The sequence below is a fragment of the Crotalus tigris genome, unplaced genomic scaffold (genome assembly GCF_016545835.1).
Source record: "Crotalus tigris isolate CLP2741 ecotype Arizona unplaced genomic scaffold, ASM1654583v1 scf7180000017564.2150845, whole genome shotgun sequence".
In the NCBI taxonomy this organism is placed as follows: Eukaryota; Metazoa; Chordata; class Lepidosauria; order Squamata; family Viperidae; genus Crotalus; species Crotalus tigris.
Window position 1 is genome coordinate 1,703,928 of NW_024096475.1, and position 14,492 is coordinate 1,718,419.

Below are 14,492 nucleotides of genomic sequence, written 5' to 3' on the forward strand. Positions count from 1 at the left end.
CTAACAAAATGAAATTCAATGGTGAAAAAAGTAAGGTTCTACACTTAGGCAAGAAAAACCAAATGTACAGGTATAGTATAGGGGGTACCTTGCTCAATAGAAGTAACTGTGAGAGGGACCTTGGAGTCCTAGTGGACAATCACTTAAATATGAGCCAGCAGTGTGCTGCAACTGCCAAAAAGGCCAACACAGTGCTGGGCTGCATTAACAGAGGGATAGAATCAAGATCATGTGAAGTATTAATACCACTTTACAATGCCTTGGTAAGGCCACACTTGGAATACTGCATCCAGTTTTGGTCACCATGATGTAAAAAAGATGTTGAGACTCTAGAAAGAATACAGAGAAGAGCAACAAAGATGATTAGGGGACTGGAGGCTAAGGAGAAACTTCCTGACAATTAGAACAATTAACCAGTGGAACAATCTGCCTCCAGAAGTGGTGAATGCTCCAACACTGGAAGTTTTTAAGAAGAGACTGGACGACCATTTGTCTGAAATGGTATAGGGTTTCCTGCCTGAGCAGGGGGTTGGACTTGATGACCTCCAAGGTCCCTTCCAACATCATCATCATTATTATTATTATTATTATTATTATTATTATTATTATTATTATTATTATTATTATCTTTAATTACAACATGCCACTTGTTATAATCAAAATGTTTCTAGATAGCTAAAAAAAATCTGTCAAAAAAGATATATCTGAATAGATCAGCTGCTGTTTGGCAAAGCAAGTGTGTGCAAGAATAATTTATATCGAAATAGGAAATGATTAATCTTTGTAAATGGGATATTAATTTTGTATAGTACATGAGTATCTTATTTTGCAGGTATCTTACTCTCTTAAACAGCGGTTATTAATGCTTTTTTTTGTTACTTGGCTATGCTCTTTTTTGACTCTCGCTTCTGGCAATACAGACCCACTCACAGTGTGACATACTTTCATTTATGGGTAAAAAGAAATATGAACTGGTTTCAGCTGAAGGTGAAAAATCTAGGTTGGGGAAGCTGGGCATAGGATAAAACCTCTTTATCTAATTTTTGTTATTATTCTTCATTTTCATGAACATTGTTTTGAATTTGAATTGCCTTCTTTTCAAATAAGTAAGTGCTGAGATATTATCACATGCTGTGGTATCTTGTCCATCCTGAACTATTGAAGAAATACAGTATGCTTACATTCATGGAGAATCAATATATATATTGCATGTGATCACCTGTTGTGACCTTCCAACAAACAAAGTCATAAGTTGAGGACTATCTGTAGATATATCCTGAGGGATTCTAGGTTGTGCCTACCTTGGACCTTTTTCTCCCACCCCCGTCCCACTTGGGATTACACAGTCTCTTAATTTGGGCTTCTCTCTGGAATGTACTGCTTCTTCTCTGGGAAACTACAGTGCTCCTACTGGGATTCCCTTCCCTCTCCCCCCCCCTCCTTCTACATGTGCAGATCCCATCACACCTCACACCTGTTGTGAGGAAAATAGGTAGAAGAAGAAATATTATTTCTGTTCCCTGCCTTGAGTTACTTATAAAAGTAAATAAGAGATGAAAAGGCCTGAAAAACAAAATAATATTCTGGCTAAATATAATATAAAACATATACTGGATATTAAATGGATTAAATAATATACGTGGATCCAATCAGGGAGTCTCTGTTGTGAGCTAGCAAAATTTAGAGGTTGGAATCCACCATTCTGGTCTGACTGTAAAGTTCATTAAGTCAAACAAAACCCATTAGGCAAAAATTCATTCCATGCATTAGAGAGATGTCGTTGCCAATTTAATTTGGCAGTATTTATAGCCAACCTGCTGTGACAGTACCATCTGGACAACTAAATAAAGTTTTATCTTTCTAGCAATATAATCTGGTAAGGGCATTTCCTGGTATTGGAAAATATAGAATTTGATAGACAGGAGCATCCCGGAGACTGACAAACTGGATTGTTCCTAGCAAGAATTCATTGTGTTGCACTTTCAAAGCTCTGAATATCGGGCTGAATGTTATCTCTAACCGAACTCATCCTGTACCAAAGAAATAATACAAGATAATTTGAAGGTCTTGACCTTTGTTATCCTTTCCAGTCAGACAAAAGAAAAGCTTGATGGAGACAGGAGAATTTTTTAAATGCCAAAGTTTGCTCTTAAAAATTTCAGTAGAGCCAAAATGAAAAGATAATTTATCCATTTCTTTTATTCTAAAATGTTGCTAATCGTGTTGTAAATAGAGTAGCTGTTCATCTGACTGAACATGCATGTTTCATTCCACATGATGAGTGGTCGTTGACCCTTTACATTTTATTTGGTCTGGGATATCAGAACACTTAATCGGCTTTTTTCAATTAAAATTTCTACTTGCAGACTCTAGTCTGAAGGTCAAAAGCATTATCCCTGTATAATTTTAGCTACTATGATTGTTCAACCAATCTTCTGAAAGAGATAGCAATACAAATACCAAGTAACAATATAAGATTTCACATTCCATTCAGGGCAAAAATCTAGTTCAACTTCTGGGAAATTGCCTTCTAAATTAGGACACATTTGTTTTCTTTTATATAAAGCTATCCTTTGATGTTTCTTGCAACTTACCCTTTCAGACTAAGCCAGGGATAGGCAACCTTGGCTCTTTTATGACTCATGGCTGGCTCAGGAATTCTGGGAGTTGAAGTCCACGAGTCATAAAAGAGCCAAGGTTGCCTACCTCTGGACTAAGCAAACGTAAAGGATAAATGGTCAGATTTAAAGGGAAGTTTGCCTGAAGTTTTCATTTAATTTTTTGCTTTAAAAAAAGGAAGGGAGATTGGCAACTCCATTATGAAACTTGTCCCTGGAATTTGGAAGTCTTCATGACGTGCATTCTGGAACAAGTAATGGTGACAAGAGACCATGAAGAGTCAGCTGGTAGATCTCGTCCTAACATTGTCCTGGTTTTTATTGAAGAAGAGTGCAGATGCCTTGGTAGGGCATTATATAAATTACAATGTTCAGACCTTATTCAGAAGGAAATAAAAATGATTCCAAAAGGCAGCATTACAGGTTGTCCTCGATTTACAACCATTCATTTAATGACTGTTTGAAGTTACAACGGCACTGGAAAAAGAGACTTATGACCATTTCTCACACAACTGTTGCAGCATACCCACAGTCACGTGATCAAAATTAGGACCTTTGGCAAGTGACTCATACTAATGACGGTTGCAGTGTCCCCAGGGTCACATGATCACTTTTTTTGCAAGCCAAGTCAATGGGGAAGCCAAATTCACTTAACAACCATGTTACTAACTTAACACCTGCAGTGATTCACTTAACAACTGTGGCCAGAAAGGTCGTAAAATGGGGCAAAAGTCACTTAAAAACTGTCTCGCTTAGAAATGTTGGGCTCCATTGTGGTGATCGGTTGAGGACTACCTGTACTTGTCACCTAAAAATGACTTAAGGTGTTGAAATACTTCAGGCAAAAAAAATCCTAACATTCACCATAATTGCAAAAAATAATAACTACTATAACAATGACAGTATCATAAGTGAGTTTAACATTTCTGTTATAGAACGGCATATACTATAAATGTACCATAAAATAAAATATACATTGTGTAATATCCGATAGTTGGTTGTTTTTGCTTTGCTTTGCTTAAAGTTGGGATCTGGTCTCACAAAAGGAAGCAGCATGACTACCATTCCTTCTTCAGCTCTTGGCTCTGCAGAGAACACACATCATGCCTATCTAAACACACATAATAATAATAATAAAGTTGGAAGGGACCTTGGAGGTCATCTGGTCCAACCCCCTGCTCAGGCAGAAAACCCCATACCATTTCAGACAAATGGCCGTCCAGTCTCTTCTTAAAAACTTCCAGTGTTGGAGCATTCACCAGCTCTGGAGGCAGGTTGTTCCACTGGTTAATTTTTTAACTGTCAGGAAATTTCTCCTTAGTTCTAGGTTGCTTCTCTCCTTGATTATTTTCCATCCATTGCTTCTTGTCCTGCCTTCAGGCGCCTTGGAAAATAGCTTGACTCCCTCTTCTTTGTGGCAGCCCCTGAGATATTGGAACACTGCTATCATGTCCCCCCTCATCCTTCTCCTCATTAAACTAGACATATCCAATTCCAGCAGCCTTTCCTTATATGCTTTAGCCTCCAGTCTCTTAAATCATCTTTGTTACTCTTCTCTGTATTCTTTCTAGAGTCTCAGCATCTTTTTTACATTGCGGTGACCAAAACTGGATGCAGTATTCCAAGTGTAGCCTTACCAAGGCATTGTAAAGTGGTATTAATATGTCACGTGAACTTGATTCTATCCCTCTGTTAATGCAGCCTAGCATTGTGTTGGCCTTTTTGGCAGCTGCAGCACACTGCTGGCTCATATTTAAGTGATTGTTGTGTGCTCGTGGCTATCAAGTTGCCTTTTTTGACCCCTGCAGATGCCTCTGTCAAAAACAGTGGGTATGTTCATTGGACATTTTCTGGGGGGGGGGAACTCTGGGAAACCCCTTTTAATACTCCAGTGCAGTCTTTCTCAACCTTGGCAACTTTCAGATATCTGGAGAAATCTGGCAGTTGGAGTCCCATCTTCTTAAAGTTGACAAAGTTGACAAACACTGTTCCAACGTGTTCACTCCCTCACTGGCTGAAAAGCAGAGGGAACAGCTTGCAACTGTTTTTGTCAGTGGATTAGCGTGTCGCAGCAGCATCCGTGAGGTCACGGGGGTTCCTTCTGCCTTGGGAACAGCTGCTGCAGCAGCCTTTCCTCTTCCCCCATCAGTACCAGGGCTTCTCTTTCAAACAAATTAAGAAAGAATGGGCACCCCTGACTCCCTGTGGCTGAAACGTGCCTTAGGTCTAGTAGTTTGGCAGATAACATGGTGGGGATTATATTTAACTTAAGCACCTGTCCTTGCTTGTCCACCAATTTGTGAGCCTAAGGCGGATACCTCGCCAGGGCAAAGATGGTCAAATTTCTGCCTGGAGCCCACTATAAAAAGCTGCAAATCACCAGGGTCAGCTCTTCACAGCCACAACATATCTCAATCATCACTGTTTTCTGGAGGGCAGATTAATTTCATTAGAACAGGGCAACAAATGTCTTCTCCTTCTCCTCCTTTACACCCATCTTTAAACTGTAACTTCTTCAACATGCTGTATCTTCAGGCCATTTGCTTCCAACTTCTCCTTCAAGCAAGCGGGATAAACCCAAACAAGGAGGCTTCATCTGGATCAAACACACAGCTTGAGAAATGCTGAACTCTGCTGTGTGGAGCAGCCTTGTTTTTTTTTCCTTTTGCCTGATTCATTCTTGCAAAAAGCATGCTAGAACCATGCAAGCTTTCCTGTAGATCAGCGTTCCCTGATTTCAGATTCCAAGCCCCTTCTTTGGGAACCTATATTTTTCTTGGGGATGATGATGATATTAGACATACAATAGTTATCTCTTTATTATAAATGTTTTTAAAAATAAGGAGTTAAGGATTCCAGGGAATCCCTACTCACCCAGGAATTTACTTAGACCTGTTTGTGTGTATAGGATAGTGATGGCAAACCTTTTAGAGATCGAGTGCCCAAAAACTCATCTCACCCCCACTCCACCCCCTGCCCCACCCCAGCTCTGCTCCCCATCCCTTGCCCTGCCTGCCCACAGGGCCACTCACCGTCTCCAGGGCCCGCTCCAGATCGCCCAGGCAGCCCAGCAGCACTATGGCGGTCACGCCCTCTGCCTGCGCCCTGCAGCATCAACTGTGCACAATGGGGTGTGAGGGCAGAGTCTTGTCTATGCTGCCTGACTGCCATGTCCTTGGCTGTGCTGCTCCGCGTGGGCCATGCTTAGGGGGACTCTCCTTCAGGGGGGCTGCTGGAGAGGAGGGGGTCACAGGGGGAGGCAAGGCTAGAGCAACAGCACATGTGCCCACAAAGAGGGTTCTGAGTGCCGCCTCTGGCACCCGTGTCATAGGTTCGCCACCACTGGTATAGGATAACATGATAAGATGAGATGAGGTAAGATAATCTTTATTGACACTTTTTCTGTGAACACACTGGCACACATTAAAAATGTGCACACTGTATACTGTGTATTCTGATATACACTCTATGTGTATACGCCATGTGTACTGATGTATAATATCAGTTTTACATGCCTAATTATGCTTACTGAATCATGGTCAAAATATTTATTATACTTGGTGATATTAATATTTGGCATTAAGCCTGATGTTTTAACCAATATGGAGGTTATATTCATGATTAAATTAAATTAAATCAGGTCTCCATTGTGGTTTTGAAGGGGGTTCTGGAAAGTAATGCCAGATGTCCTTCTATCTCCAAAAATATGTCAACTTTTGTATAAGTAGCCATTTTTCTACAGGACCTCTTAATAGATGTATACAATAGACTTAGGCACTGTTTGTTCTGCAGAATCAGCTATTTTTAATGAGTTTCTTCAACTGTCACAACAAAGAAGGAATTATAAAGTTAGCTCCAAAAGCACGTTTTTGTCCATGGGTATGGACCACAAGATATGACACTTGCTAATGTTCAAATAATATAAGTTGATTTTAGACAGAAAAAACATATGCAAAAGTTATCTGTATTTATTTATGGCTAGTTTAGCCTACCCCAATCCATCACATAGACTGGCAATCTTATTTTAAACATCTTATATTATGAATACCTGTAACAAAATAAGCTTCGCTGAATTTATAGATTAATGACTTCAGGAGTGCAGCTTAAGTCAGCAAATACGCAGAAGAGGGAATTTGCATTCATGAGGTATAGGAAAAGAAGGGAAGATGATACTAAGGAAAAATTCCGTGGCTGAAGAATCTAAGGATTAGGGTTACTTTTGAAAATGGGGAGAGTAGTGGTAAAACAGCAACCATTAAAAAAACAGACGAAGATCCTATTCCAGAGAAGCAAAAGCATAACAAGTAACAAATTTCATTATTATGGGCACTGTGCTAATGTGATACAATATCAGTCATTATGCTAGTTCTCAGTATTTATATGTTATATTATATGATCCACTTTAATTGATTTGAACACTGACCACAGTACTCTCTCTATGTCTGTCTATCTGGCTGGCTGGCTGGCTGGCTATCTCAATATCTCAATATATTTGTTATTGTTAGTTGAGAAGTTGTGTCCGACCTATCGCAACCCCATGGACGACGTTCCTCTAGGCAGTGGTTCTCAACCTTTCTAATGCCGCGACCCCATAATACAGTTCCCCATGTTGTGGTGATCCCCAACCACTTATACATCACCAGGTGCCAGGGGCGTGGCCGAAGAAAAGGGGGAAAAAATGGCAGACAGCCTTGTTTGGCAACCCCCGTGAAATGGTCGTTCGACCCCAAATGGGGTCCCGACCCACAGGTTGAGAACCACTGCTCTAGCCCTTCCTGTCCTCTACCATATTCTGGAGTCCATTTAAGCTCACATCTAACTGCTTCAGTGACTCCATCCAGCCACCTCATTCTCTGTCGTCCCCTTCTTCTATTGCCCTCAATCTTTCCCAGCATTAGGCTCTTCTCTAGTGAGTATATAATAATATATAAATAACTGTAATTTTTCTTCATTTCAAAGCCAAAAGGCTGAAGGCTTTCGGAGCGAATTTCAAGAGAAGATGCTTGTATGCTTCCTCTTTGTGCAGGTAGCACAGGTGCTTTTCTTCCACCTGTTAGGTTCTGCATGTGTGTAAAATTATTCTGGATCATCAAACCTTCCAAAACAGGAATCTGCTTTCTTTTTGCTCAAGCAGGACCACATGTTTGCGAATATATGTGTGAATGTATATGCGCACACAAGTATAATTGAAATATCCCAACACCAGCCCTATTTTTTTCTTACCAGGCACCATATGAGACTTTCCTGAGCTAAGGCATTTTGTTCAATAGCAGCCTGAATCTGAGAGGGGGAACAGAAGGTCATACACCACAACAGGATACTAAGAGGACAAGAACTTAAATGCTGCCGGCTGACCAAGAGACGCCGTACAAATTAAGAATGCTGCCCCATCCCCCAGGGAAATTATTCATAAGCCTGGACTATACGATAAACCAAAGGCTTGATTTAAGCAACTGCAATAACAATGGGTCACATTCCAGAAGTGCCAAAAAAAAAAATGCTTCAGAGAAAGGAAGATACACACCCCTCCTTTCACTATTTCTTACTGCTTCGTTGGATAGCCATAGATAGTTGGCAAGTTACATCTTTTTTACACGTAGCAACTCCTAAAAATATTTATTGCAAATTGTTATTTGTTAATTTAATCAAGAGAATCAAAAAGACATACGCATACACACCTGCATGACTATTTGGCTACAGATGGTGGTCTCTCTTTTGTCACAGCTACTGTACACCAACTAATGAAATTCACACCATGGATCAAGACTATGTACCGCGTACATCTTATCAAATCAAATTCAACCACCTGCAGTGTGCTTTCCCAGAGATAAATATGATGCCCTCAGGATGCTTGGATTTAAAATTTGATGGCCTTTGCCATTGGCGTGTTCCTGTTCTATCAGATGTTTCCCAAGCTTGTAAATGTGAGCAATACATTGTGTGGGCACGATGCATAAATCAGTCTGAAATATATGCCTGAGGGAGATTTAATTCCCCCCAGCAGAACCTTCAAACTAAAGAGAAAGGTTGAGATATTCCAATACAAACCAATATACCTTGCTCTTCCAAGGTTGGAACATGGATGTGTTTTTTTTTCTTCATTCAGGATTAAGGTCATTGCCGGAAATGCTGGAAATCTTCGGTTTTCCCCATATTCTTGGAGAGGCTGACTTTGTCTCATCTTGCAGCTACAATTTATGCAGTTTCCTCCCACTCTTTGTTCAGCAAATGTTCATGGCTTCAAAGAAGCAAAGAAGCAAAGAAACTGAGAGGCAGTTCATCATTACGCTGGCAGCTCTTTCTGTCAACCCAACTTTGCTCTGTAGTCTACTTCCTTCCTGGAGCAAGGAAACGTTCTTTGTTATCTGCTCAAAAAAGTATAGCAAACAGTAATACCAAACTTAAATGAGCATTTTAATACCAACTCAACAAATAGAATACATTTGTGGGTGAAATCATTTGGATTTGGAGTAAAACTAGCCTGATTCAAACTCTCGAAACAACCTTGCCCTGGAATATAATCTGCTGTTCTGAACACCAACATGCATTCTTTGTAAAGATAAGGATAGTTTGTCACACATTTCTGATATCGAAAGGTGGACAACTTTCCATATTTGTTATCTACCTGGGACTATTAAACTCCTGGGAAGTTGCAATACAGGCCAGCTTTTTGAGCCAGGGGTATACATTTATATTCATTCATTCATTCATTCATTCATTCATTCATTCATTCATTCATTCATTCATTTCGTAAGGTTGCCCAATTCAAAGTAATTCTGGGCACCACATAATTTAAAAACAATCATTGGAACAAAACAAAACAAAACAAAAAGCCCATATCAAAACATCAGAACAAACCAGCAACTGAAGTTGCTAACTGATATAGTCCCACACTTCCTACAGTTGGACTTATTCAACACTGACCACATGCCTAAGGAAACAGCCTGGTCTTTAAAACTTTATGAAAGACCAATATAGTTAGGGCTATCCCAATTTTAGGAGTTGATCTGTTCCACAGGGTGGGTACTGTGATAGAGAAGGCCTGTTTGCTGGGCCCCATCACTTGGCATCAGTTGATGAAAGGACCACTGAGAATGACAATTCTGGTGGGATCCAGTGGAACAAGCAGATCTTCAGGAGACAGGCAGTCCAGTAACCTGGCCCTAAGCTATAAAAGGTTTTATAAATGGGAATCAGCAACCTGAGTCACACCCAGAAACCAGCAGGTAACCATAGAAGCATGAAAAATAATGAAGTACTATGGACATACCAAGGTTTGCCCATAAATATCTGCTTCACTGTATTTTAAGCCAGTTGCAACATCCAGTGGTTTTCAAAGGCAGCCAAAGTGTATTGCAATAATCGAGGTGGGATGGGGCTAAGGCATTTTTTATTTTAAAAAAATATTGTTATATACAATAGCATGAAATCACAGCTGCCAGTTCTTTAGCTGGTGCTGGTCTTCATTTGCAACGAGTCCTTCCCAAGAACCTATATTATGTATATGTATACGTATTATATGAAGAAGGCTTGAATAAGGCACACATAAAATAGGAATAGTAAATATAGAGATTGATGTTTTCCTTTTTAGGATGCCCGAATTTATTGTATTCTGAAATGAAATAATCTGATTAAGAAGACTAATATACTAATAAATATACCAGTGGGGGGGAATCTGGGGCACCAATATATCAACAGACACTAGATTGCCTGACCTTTTTTTAAACTTAATTGTTGAACTTTTTTCATTTTAGAAGAGGAATTACGGCCTCGTTTGCTCTTTTTTGGTTTTGTTTTAACCAGTGCCTGTCATTTTGTATCTTACATCCTGTCTGCCATTTTGTAGCTTACATTCTTTGAGCTTTCATTATTATTTTTTAACCAAACCACATCTGATGTGTGAACTCTAGCCATGATGATTTTCAAAAGAAGGTATTTAGTTTTAGTTTAGGTCCAAAGGCTGTGAGGAATTGGATAGGTTATGACTATGACTTAATCCCAGCAAAACAGAATGTAACTGGTGGTTTGGAAGACTATCAAACTCAGGACACATCTAAAACAAATCAAAGACCAATTCTGACCACTCTTTTCATTTTCTTGGCCTCAGAAAAGCAGACTATTGTGTTAATGTTTCTATTAAATATGCACCATTAGTTATACTTTATGGAGATGTGCTTCGTTTTGTCAAAATCATGTTCCTAATGTAATTACCTTCTTGAATAATTATCTAGGAATGTTATAAGTTCATGGGCCTTAGCTAGCATAAGTATTTACTGTGGTTGGCCAGAAGTAAAGAAGCATGTTGTCCGGAAGAACTTTAATATTCTGGAAAACCTACACTGATTAAAAGATTCTGAAGATGAACTATTTTTGCATCATTCTAATTATTTCTCTAATCTTGTGTTAGCATTATTGGCCCATCTATGTAACACAAAACTTTATAATAACAAATTGAAAAACATTCCAGCATTCTATTGCTCTCCAGGCTGCAGATGGAAGATTGCATTAAAACCTCTTCTATTGCCCTACTGGGAGAACTGAATTATTGCTAAGCACTTTAGTGGTATTTTGCTTTTTATTTTTTTATTAGCCATTTCCTCCACCAGGAGAGTACTAGAATTTTTATTTGAGATTTGTTTTCCAAAGTGAAATGGCTATGCCTGTGGTTTGTTTCTGCACCCTGTGAATAGTCAAATCCATTCAATACAATACAAATATTATTTCTTGAAGAGCTCTGAATGCTTATTGAGTACGATAAGCATGTAAGAAATTGATAAAGCAATTGCCTTAGTCATCCAGACATTAAGAAACAATTAACACTGGGGGAACTAAGGAAGATTGAAAAGAAGGCTGCAGATCTTTCCAACATGCAACATTCCACGTGTTTTTCTGACATGACAGAAGGCAACTTCTACTATGTGCACCAAGTAGAGAAATTGTCTCTCATTAATTTTACAAGAATGCCTTTCAAAATGTAAATAAGCTGAGAAAGATATGGTGACAACATTCATCAAAGGAAATATTGTACATTTATACACTTAGATGCAAGGTCACAGTGCTCAGGCTAGACAAAGACTATGTTCGATGCATCATTGCTTGATTTTTGCATACTTTTCAAGCCATCTTACCACTGAAACTGTTTCTAAAGCTTCTGGGAACAAAAGAAGCGAAAGCTCTGGTAGATTAAGATAAGGGCATCTACATATTACTAGGTTCCTCATCTATGGAAATCATCCTCAAGCTATGTAAGGCAGGCTACTCCATTTAGTCCCATAACCCCCACCAGCCAGATACCTGATGCTATGTGATCATATATTTTCTAATGAGAAAAATGCAGCTCATCTTCTGTTTCCTAGAAGATAAAAGTTGTTGGTGCCATACTTTTAAACAACTTTGAGTCTGAGACTTGATGTCCTCACAATGAGTCAGCTACTTGTTAAATAGGTAGGGCATGGGCAAGAATCAGGGGAGGCTGCTTGATATGGTTAGTTTATTTATTGGTCACTTCAAATTTCTACTCATTCAGTGAGTTAGACCTGCACAAAAATAAATTTACAATAGTTTGCTTGGTCTTCAGGCTCCTTATAGAATGACTAGAGTGCCTGTTTCCAGGTTTTGGGGTTTTTTCCTTATCTGCCTACTGTTTTGTTGGACTCTTCTCTGATGTAGGTTCAGCCATTAATTAATTCTGTGTTTTATTTTAAAAGGCAACACACTGATCATTTCTGAATCACGGAGCTGGTTCATTTACTTTGCCTGATAGGTTAGATTTATAGGCTAGCCCTATTTAGCAGACATGCTTAGTGTATGTAATAATTAATGGGCCCTCTGAAAGAGGACAGTTCCTTTTCCAGAATTACAAATCATGAACATGACTTATGTTAAGTATTTAAGTTAAGGATTTATAACTTAAGTAGTCTCAGTGGTGGGCCTACATCCAAAATAAGCAAGAAAAGCATCAGAAGTTTCTTAATTTTACAGAGTTTAAAAAATAGATTCCCTCTCCTCATAAAACCGTGTAGGGGTATTGAAGGAATGTTTGCCATAAATGATAAAGGAATGGTCCGATAACCTAGGAAAGAATATTAGCCATTTGAGCATCATCTGTAGGGAAAGTAGATTTTCTTCATGTCTATAAGCTATAAGCTTCCAGAAAAATCAGGATGGCCATTATAGGAAACAATGTGACTAGGCTGGGTGGACTTTGATTTGGTTCTAAAATTAAACATGATGTCTATGTTATCTGGCTAGATGCTTTATGTACCAGTGTTATAAATACTGTATATATTTAAAATAACCATCAGCTCCCCAAGTAAGATGTTTAAGTGCTTCTGTTCCATGTCAGCATCCTTCAATGACTGTCTAAGAAATTGGGCACTGCAGACCTAAAATATTTGGATGCCATTAAACTGGGATCAGCAGATCTGCGTGGTGCACGCATGGCAGATATGCTTATCATAACAAGAATTTATGGCTACCAGACATGGCCTACAAACTTCAAGATGGCAGCAAAGAGACAGAGCCGCCTCCCATTTTGCTGCCTTCTACCGGTAGTCCTGATTTTTGGATTTCAGATCTGATAGCCTTACACATTCCAATAAAAATATTAGTGGGGAGCTTTCCATTGGGTTTTATTCAGAACATTGAAAATTATCTCCATACATAGATCTATGGGCTGCTGTGTTGTAGAGCTCAATGCTTTTAACTATATTTACATATATATATCACTGTTTTCTCTTTTCTTCTTCATTATCATTGCAATATACTTTTTTTTTATTATAGATGAATTTACATGGTTCCTTAGGAATAAATTCATCCAAATGGATTTGGATTCCTTATATCAGGGATGTGAAACTGTTGTATCATGCCGAAACTACGCCCTTCCCAGTTCTGGCAATGGGGGAAAAGTTGCAATATGTCAAGACATGTCACATGACGTGCCGAGTTTGACACCCCACCTTATATCATAATTCTAAGTATTGGTAGCTAATGGATGATTCCAAGCAATACTCCCCCCCCCGTGTCTTACAGTAAATATTTAAGCTAATATTTAAATATTATGATCTCCTGCATGCCACTAAATTCCTGGGGCAAATGTGTTTCTGAAGCATCCTTGACACATGACAGGTTAAGATGGCATAATCAACCACATCATCCCCAAGTGACATTTTGGGAGATTTAAAATGGAAAAGGAAGCTAAGCTTTCAGTTCCCCTTCTATAACTGTCAGGAAAAAGATCAATTGATTTAACCTGCTGATGATCCATCTCCTGTTTGTAGCAAGTAATTAGGCAGATAGTGTTACAGGCAATCTATACTTTCACACAGGTGCTCAACCAGCTGTTTGTTTCCCTCTTACTATGGAAGAAGCTGACTGAAATCTGGACAGACAGGTTTGAAATCCCCTGACAGAAGGTGTACAGCACAGGAAACACTTTATTATATATGTATTTTGAATTAGAACAGCAAAACAACTTTGCATTAATGGCATGGTCCTGGAAAAGGCCTGGTTGTTTAGTTCAAATCTGGCCTCACAGCTGCTGTATCTCTTGCACATCAAATTCACATTTTTACTGTATATCCTTTTGTGCCAGGAGATGAAAAATAACTTTGAGTGGAAGACTAGCCCAAGAATATATATATATTCTTGTTTTTACCGCTTCTTTCATTTTACATAATCATCCAGTTTTTGAGATTTCTATTACATTGACTGATTATATGCCATCAACTTGTTTTCATGTTGTCAACTTGTATCCACATAGATTTTCTCTCAACAATTTATCCCTAACCCAACTTTCCAATGACATGCTCATCGGCACTGTAAATCCATCCACCCTGTTGCTGGCTATCCTGTTCCTCTCTTTTCTTCCACCTT

The 14,492-nt window shown here is 39.0% G+C and overlaps 1 protein-coding gene across 3 annotated transcripts in view; it reads right to left on the minus strand.

Moving 5' to 3' along the window:
• TMEM170B (transmembrane protein 170B) overlaps positions 1 to 14,492 on the minus strand; it is a 70,012-nt gene that overhangs the window by 23,553 nt on the left and 31,967 nt on the right. The window contains exon 4 of one of the 3 annotated variants that reach the window (XR_005557446.1): positions 8,675 to 8,983. The gene's annotated coding sequence lies outside the window, so the exon portion shown is untranslated. Of the gene's footprint in view, positions 1 to 7,472; positions 8,984 to 14,492 lie in introns of those variants that run through there. The other 2 variants (XR_005557445.1, XR_005557444.1) reach the window with 2 other exon arrangements.